The following is a 7,510-nucleotide window of genomic DNA, read 5'->3' as shown; positions in this document are numbered from 1 at the left end:
ACGTCTTGTTGTCGTTTTGTTCGTCGGGTGCAGCAGAACTGATTTTGTTGATTGGTTTGTCGACTGGTCTTCGGTTCAAAAATCGTTCAAATGGCTCTGAGCACTAAGGGCCTTAACATCTGAGGTCATCAGTCCCCTAGAACTACTTAAACCTAACCAACCTAAGGACATCACATACATCGATGCGCGAGGCAGGATTCGAACCTGCGACCGTAGTGGTCACGCGGTTCCAGACTGAAGCGCCTAGAACCGCACGCCTACACCGGCCGGCTCTTCGCTTCGGTTGCCTTCCGATTAAGAGGTTGTCGGTTTGGCTGCCGGTCTCACCTAAACGTCCGTTACTGTTACTTCCCAGGCCGACCCTTGGAACCTTCTGAGCGCCGCTCCTTGTATTTTACATAGTCACTTCCTTTTAGTCTTAAGTACTCTGTGGGGCCTTCAGCCGAGTTTTAGCTTATTAAAATTGTAAGTTTTTTTTTCTCTTTAGGCCTTCAGTCATCAAATTGTTTTCTCCTTGGTGTGTGGCCTTCAGCCGAGTTTTAAACCCTCTTAAACTGAAAATTTAATATCTTGCTCCTGTCGTTAAGTCACAACATTGTTATTTTTGGGGGTATGAGGCTTTCAGCCGTGTTTGCTTGAAATGTTTTAAGCTAAGGCCCTCAGATTTACAAATTGAAAGCTCTTCTTCCTAGGTCTTAATGCCTTAAGCCTAGCAAGACATGGTACCTTGCTTTCAGTCGAGTTTTAATCTCTTTTAAATTAAAATTTCAAAATTTTGGTCTTGCCCGTAGATCAAAAGATTGGTAGTCTTTAGTATGTGGCCTTCAGCCGTGTTTAATCACTCATAGATTGAAAACTCAAAATTCTGTCTTGCCCTTAAGTCATAAGATTATTATTGTTTAGTATGTGGCCTTCAGCTGAGTTTAATCTCTCTTAAACTGAAAATTCAAAATTTTGTCTTGCCCTTAAGTCATAGGTTTGTTATTCTTAAGTATGTGGTCTCTACCCGGGTTTTAATTTCTCTTAAACTAAAAATTTAAAATCTTGCTCTTCCCTTAAGTCATAAGATTGTTATTCTTTAGTATGAGGCCTTCAGCTGAGTTTGTATGAAATGTGTTAAGCTAAGGCCCTCAGCCTGTTTAATTGAAAGCCCTTCTTCCAAGGGTTTAAGCCATTAAATATGTGGCCTTGATATGTGTCCTTCAGCCGGGTTTCAGCTTATTTAGAATTAACATTGAAAATCTTTGTTTTGGCCTTAAGCCGTAATTCTGTTCTTGCTTAGTGTGTGGCCTTCAGCCTATTTTTATTGAAATAAATTTCATATGTGGCTGTCAGCCGATTTAAATCAAATCAAAGGAGCTCTTTCGTTAAAACCTTGAGAGTATTTAATTCTACCCTATGTTCAAATGGCTCTGAGCACTATGGGACTTAACATCTGTGGTCATCAGTCCCCTAGAACTTAAAACTACTTAAACCTAACTAACCTAAGGACATCACACACATCCATGCCCGAGGCAGGATTCGAACCTGCGACCGTAGCAGTCGCGCGGTTCCGGACTGAGCGCCTAGAACCGCTAGACCACCGCGGCCGGCTAGCCTATGTTAGTATGTGTTTTAACTAATAAAATTTATATGTTGAGTGTAACTGATAGCAACTTATTTTGACCCCTTTCCACAAATGTAACCTCACCCGCTCTGTGCTGCTAGACCAGGGATTTCATTACGCTAAGAACAAAAGACATACCCATGCCTGAGGGAGGACTCGAACCTCCGTCGGGAGGGGCTGCGCAGTTCGTGACAAGGCGCCTCAAACCGGAGGCCACTCCGCGCGGCGAAGTTTCATGGTACCTCCGACATTGTGAGCTAGCATATGGGCATCGAACTGGTGCAGCCATTCGAGCCGTCCCTCGTCTAGTTCACCAAACTGTCTAAAAGATGGTGCTGGTTCCATAGGTCGCGCAGCGTTGGCGAGTAGGTGCTGCACCGTGTTGAGAAGTGCTGAGATCTGCTGCACCTGGAACTGAAACATATGCATTGGCTGTGTTGCATCCAGCCCTTGCAGCTGCGGCGCCTGAACAGAGGGCGGGACAGGTGGGTTGGGCATGTTGGAAGACACAATTGCAAAAAAGCAAACAAAAAAAGTAAAGAAAATTTCTGCAACACCCACCTGAAAACACTTATCAGCAATAACAACAGGAAACTGTTAAAGCAATTAAGCGCTCCTGCAAGTAAAGACAAGACACAATTACAGCGCTAGCACAACATAAACTCTGTCGGGCACAGGATTCGCTTGGAGGTTCTCGTCGCCAAATGTCGAGTCCTCATCGCCAAATGTTGGGTCCTGCCCACTCGTCTCGTATAGGGTGCCGAAAGGATGCTACGTTATCAGAACGCTATGCAACAGTTCAAGCAAATAACATTAGTAGTTTTATTTCATTAAAGTGGATTGACAATACTTAACGTGAATTAACAATGGTGTCATAGTCTATGGGCCACATGCAAACAGTAATGTTCTTCGCTGTGGACAAAGTCCAAACAATCAATTGATATGAATCACTAATAACGGCTCTCGTAGCACCGTCTGCTAGGCCGTCCACTAATATCCGGCTAAGGTTGGCAGAACCGGCGCTTATATTCCCTTCGGCTAGGGGGCGCTCCTGTCATGGTGCGCTCCTGGTCAGAGCACCATTGGCCGACGTCGTTTCACTGCCTTCTCTAGTCTTGCGTTCTTCATTTTCGTTCTGGCTCTTGTGGCTACTCCAGAACCCTTGAGATATTTACTGACGTTTAACTATGGTGGACTCCTAATATCTGACATAACTTTATCAGATGTGAAAGAACCTGCAATCTCAACGGAACAGCGACTGGAGTATAGTGGGGCTGTGAAGAACGGACAGCGATGACTTCATACCGGTCCCTACTAGGGACACACTTCAGTTACGGACACCTGTGCTACGGATCAGCATCACACACCACTCTCCAAGGACTCGACGCTATGCAGTACAAAGTCTTCAGAATAAGTACTGTTCATTCAACGCAACCCAACTCATTACTGTGAACCATGCCGTTTGCCACGGTTCCTGCTTTTCCCTTTGTTTACTTCTGTTTGAGTTTCCGCGCTTTCCTAGACGGCGCTGCGGAGCTTCCGCGACCGCGCTGCTAGCGCGCCTTGGGGGAGGAGGCGTGTGTGCCGTGCCGAGGGCGTAAGAGTCAGTTGAGACGAGTGTTTGGCCCTGGACGACCGTTCTGCAGGGGGACCCTCGGTCCCTCTATGCTAAGTCTGGATGGGCCCAAAAACCCGGGCCGTGAGGACACAAGAGGCCATAAATCTGAGGACAACATTTGGTTTCCGTTCATGGGCTATGGAAACTATGAAGTCCGTCAGCGGCTGCCAATAAGCTCCAGAAGGTGGTGTCGTTACTGAAAGGTAAGATTTTTCATCTAGTTAGAGCAACGGTCGTCGTCTGGCGGGTCAACCTCCCGGTGTTGTGGGAACTATTAATAACTGTGTGGCAACTTTTCTCTGTTTTGAGTTTGTGATCGGAAATTGCCTTGCCTGTGTGTTGCTGCCCCCTTGCAGGATCGTGCATTTGAACGCTATCCTGACTTACTTAAGGAGCGCATCGTAAAGAAAAGAAAAAAAAGGAAATTTTTTTTTGTCTGTGAACCTTCTGCAAGCCGTTGTTTTCCCGTGGACGGCGTAGGTCACTGTTTAGATAAGCACGTTATAAACTGTTTAAATAATCTTGTATTGTCTGGCGGAGAGATACTGTTTGGTAAAATTAAGCCTTCTGTGCCTGTAGTCCGGTGTTCGACTATGCAACATTGTTATAGAACTGAAAGACTTGGTTTTGATGCATTTGCTGAGACGGGATTTAATATTTGCTCTTGATGTTAATTGATTTAGATTAATTTTCTTTAATCTGTGGTTATAATTCTTAATTATTGATTGTCCTTAACGGTGTAACACTTATTGTAAGTCTGATTCTCCCATATGTCACATACCGACTTCATTCAAAGACTGAAAAGGTGATCCTCGTTCTAGTTCTATGTGACCTTATTAACCGTTGACCCTTATCGTTTATGGTCTTAATATATATTTACTTAAAGGAGTAATCATAGATACCTATTGTTTATTAAGTAATTCTTAAGTTATATACCAAATATTACGAGTGCAAATATTCTCACAATGTTACACTTGCGTGTTCTGTGGTTTGCACAGAGGGGTGTGACAATAAACGCAAAATCTAAAGTGAAGCGTTGGGGCGAATTAATCCTTTCTCTAAAGATAACTGATTGTTTGTCACTTGTTATTGAAATTGGTTGGGAGAATAGTTTATTGATTGACCCCGTAGAATGAGTATATCATACTGGTTGAAGCGAATCAATCATTGTGAAACTTGCGACGAATATTCCTCTATAAGAAATACCTTCTATGACTATATCGGCCTTTGAAAAAGAAAAAAAAAACCATAGGAATTTACACACTACTCAGTGTGTGGAAGATATTGGCCAAATAAGCAACTTTCTTCTGTAACGGCTGAATATATGAAGATGTGAAAAGCCTCTTCTACCGCACTTCAACAATACCAGGACAAGTTTAACGTTTCGAAACCAGGGCCCAACTAACACATCAGCTATGGAATTCCTGTCTCATTATCACGATGGGTGCGTGGTGTACACAGCTGGTCCAAGTCTAGTGAAGGCACTGGTAGTGCATATTGTGTACCACATAGCAAACAGTAAGGCCTATACAATCTGGATCCACAATCCACTTTCATGACAGCAGAGCTTATTGCCATTTCGTATGTCCTGACATTCGCACAGACGACCATAGCAGACACAATACTCAAAATCTCTGACGGTATATGAGCCCTACAACTGATGAAAAACTATCATAATAGTTGTACCAACCCCACAACTGTAGTAATTGTCGACGTTGTGTTTAAGGTACTATGTCAGCTCTACAACTGATTAGAAACCATCACGATAGTTGTACAAATCACATAATTGTAGAAATTGTCGAAGTTGTGTCTGGGATACCTGAAAATGAACAGGCAGATCTCCAAGCATAGCAAGCATCTTTGTATGGAGCCATTAAATGTGATAACTGATATGATAGTCATACTCAGAAAGCAGTTGTCCTGAAACTGGCAAGTGGAATGGTCGCGGACAAAAAAAAACCAATGACAGTCACTAGCCACTAATTCATCCCACCATTCCAAGGCTACCACAGTCATATCACGCGTGAAATGTAATCACCGGAAGTTCAACTAACTCCTCCATCGGCTCCATCTAAGTGCCATCCTTCTGTGTGTTTGTGCAGAGAAATAAGATCCAAAGCATATATCTGTACAGTGTCCTCGGTACACATGTGACATAACCGTACTTGCACGTAATCATTCGGATCTTGGTCCTCAGTCCCCGAGAAGTTTCCAAACCTTGTTAGCGTCCAACGATATAGTAACGTGTAACTACCAGTTCGACAACATTGCCGACATCAATATGTGGCTCCCGGGGCTTCTAATTTAAAACACTTGTTAATTAGAATTACAGCGGAAGACCAGAGTTCCGACAACTCACCAAGATTCATTGCAGGAAACGAATTACCATACACACGAGTATGGACGTGCTACGCCACTATGTTTTCGCTCTTGTTTTGGCTTGCTACGGTTACGTTTCGCAAGGATTTCAGTGTCCACCAGAACTATATATCAAGCATGTGAAAACAACAAAAATTTACTACGTAAGTTAATTCTTTCGGAGTGCTAGTTATAACTTCCGCTCAAATAAATGCCAATATATAGACACTAGTGGCACTCTCAGTGCATAGACGCACAAAATATTACGTACCCGAGTATTGCAATCTGTAAGTCATGTTTGCTTACGATAAAACAATCCTATTTCTGTGCCCTGTATTTGAAGAAGATTAATATAAAAAGGTATTTCTTTAGATAATAAAAGAGATCTTTGTTTCCATCAGATTGTTAAATCAACCTTAAAGAAAATTAACGACACAAAAACACCTCTTTGCGATCAGCTGATCTGATAGACAAATGACTACTGTTTGCGTATTGTTTAGATGTGATAAAAATATATCTCTTCTACCAGAGCCAGTTAACCTCTCTGAGAGCTTAAACTTTATATCATAACTGTCAAAATTCAATCTTACGCTTTTCTTTTCAATTTAGAGAGAAACGTTACTAAATATTTCTCTTAAGAAGTATTTGTATTATTATTTCTGCATTTAAAATGCTCAGAAACACAAGAATATAAGTAGTATTAACTAACTACACAATAAGTTCGGACACCAATGGAACTTTGATTTTAATTTTACGATGAACGTTAATTTATTGTCCTTGAGGAACGTTACACAATATTTTAGTCTGTTATGTTTCAACAATTTTAGTTGTTATATAATCTTTTGCTGGAAAAGATTTAAAAAAATATCCCTATTTTCGGAATTGAATAATAAATCACAAATAAAGAACAACAAATCACTATGCTCTACCGCCACTTTTGTCCCCGTATGAAATAACGTACAAGACTCAACCTCTTCAGGCGTTGGACATTCGCGGTTACTAACCCTTTTTAAAAATCTTCTTCCAGCAATGTAGAATAAGAACTTATTTTTAGTATGTCCGGTAATGCTCACAGTTATTGAACTCGCAATTGCTTATTTCAGTATGAAATGGGAAGAACAACTATTACAATAGTATAAATTCTTTATGTGAAATCACCAGGATTTAACCACACAATCGTTTACACTCTCCCCAGGGGTTAGTAGTCACACCCACCAACAAATATACCATACATATACCGACACCTACCATCAAAATAAATCAATATACGACAAAGGCTTCACTTACGCTTGTCGTTAATTTCTCATCCATTGAAAGTTTCGCGTATTTTACAATATAGAACTACTACCCCGAAGACAACGAAAATTCAACCAAAACCACCTGCGTCACTTTTCAACGCAAACAAAATTTATTCTGAAATTAACTTCAGATTCTACACTGAACATCTGTTCAACTTTCTAGGACAGCTCAGCCCTTACTTTATAAACCATTTGGAAGCGTCTAGCTTCAAAACTTCCTATTTTTCCGACCGAGAATTATTTCCTTTTCTACAACAAATTTTGTATGGTTGTTCACTCACCTTAAGTGAAAACAGACTTATCTTCTTCAGAATTAAACGAAAACATGAGCCTTACGTAAGAGATGACAAATTTCAAGCTTTACAATCAGTATAGAATCTAATATTATCTTGCTAATTTTCCTTTCTTTACGTATCGATCTAAATACGTAAGTCAGATCATAAATTCTCCTACTGCAAGATATAATATTAATTAAACGTCAAACGCCGAACTAGTGTCCTAATCTTGAACAAACGACGAACTCTGTGTCTACTTCAGACTGACTTCGGACATACTACTAAATTTCTTATTCTTTTACATGATCGTTGTTTTAAATGATAAACTCTTCTTTGGCCTTCTGTATTCTTTTTT

This window comes from Schistocerca piceifrons, chromosome 1 (assembly GCF_021461385.2).
Source record: "Schistocerca piceifrons isolate TAMUIC-IGC-003096 chromosome 1, iqSchPice1.1, whole genome shotgun sequence".
Taxonomy (NCBI): domain Eukaryota; kingdom Metazoa; phylum Arthropoda; class Insecta; order Orthoptera; family Acrididae; genus Schistocerca; species Schistocerca piceifrons.
Note: the sequence above shows the minus strand (reverse complement) of the source record.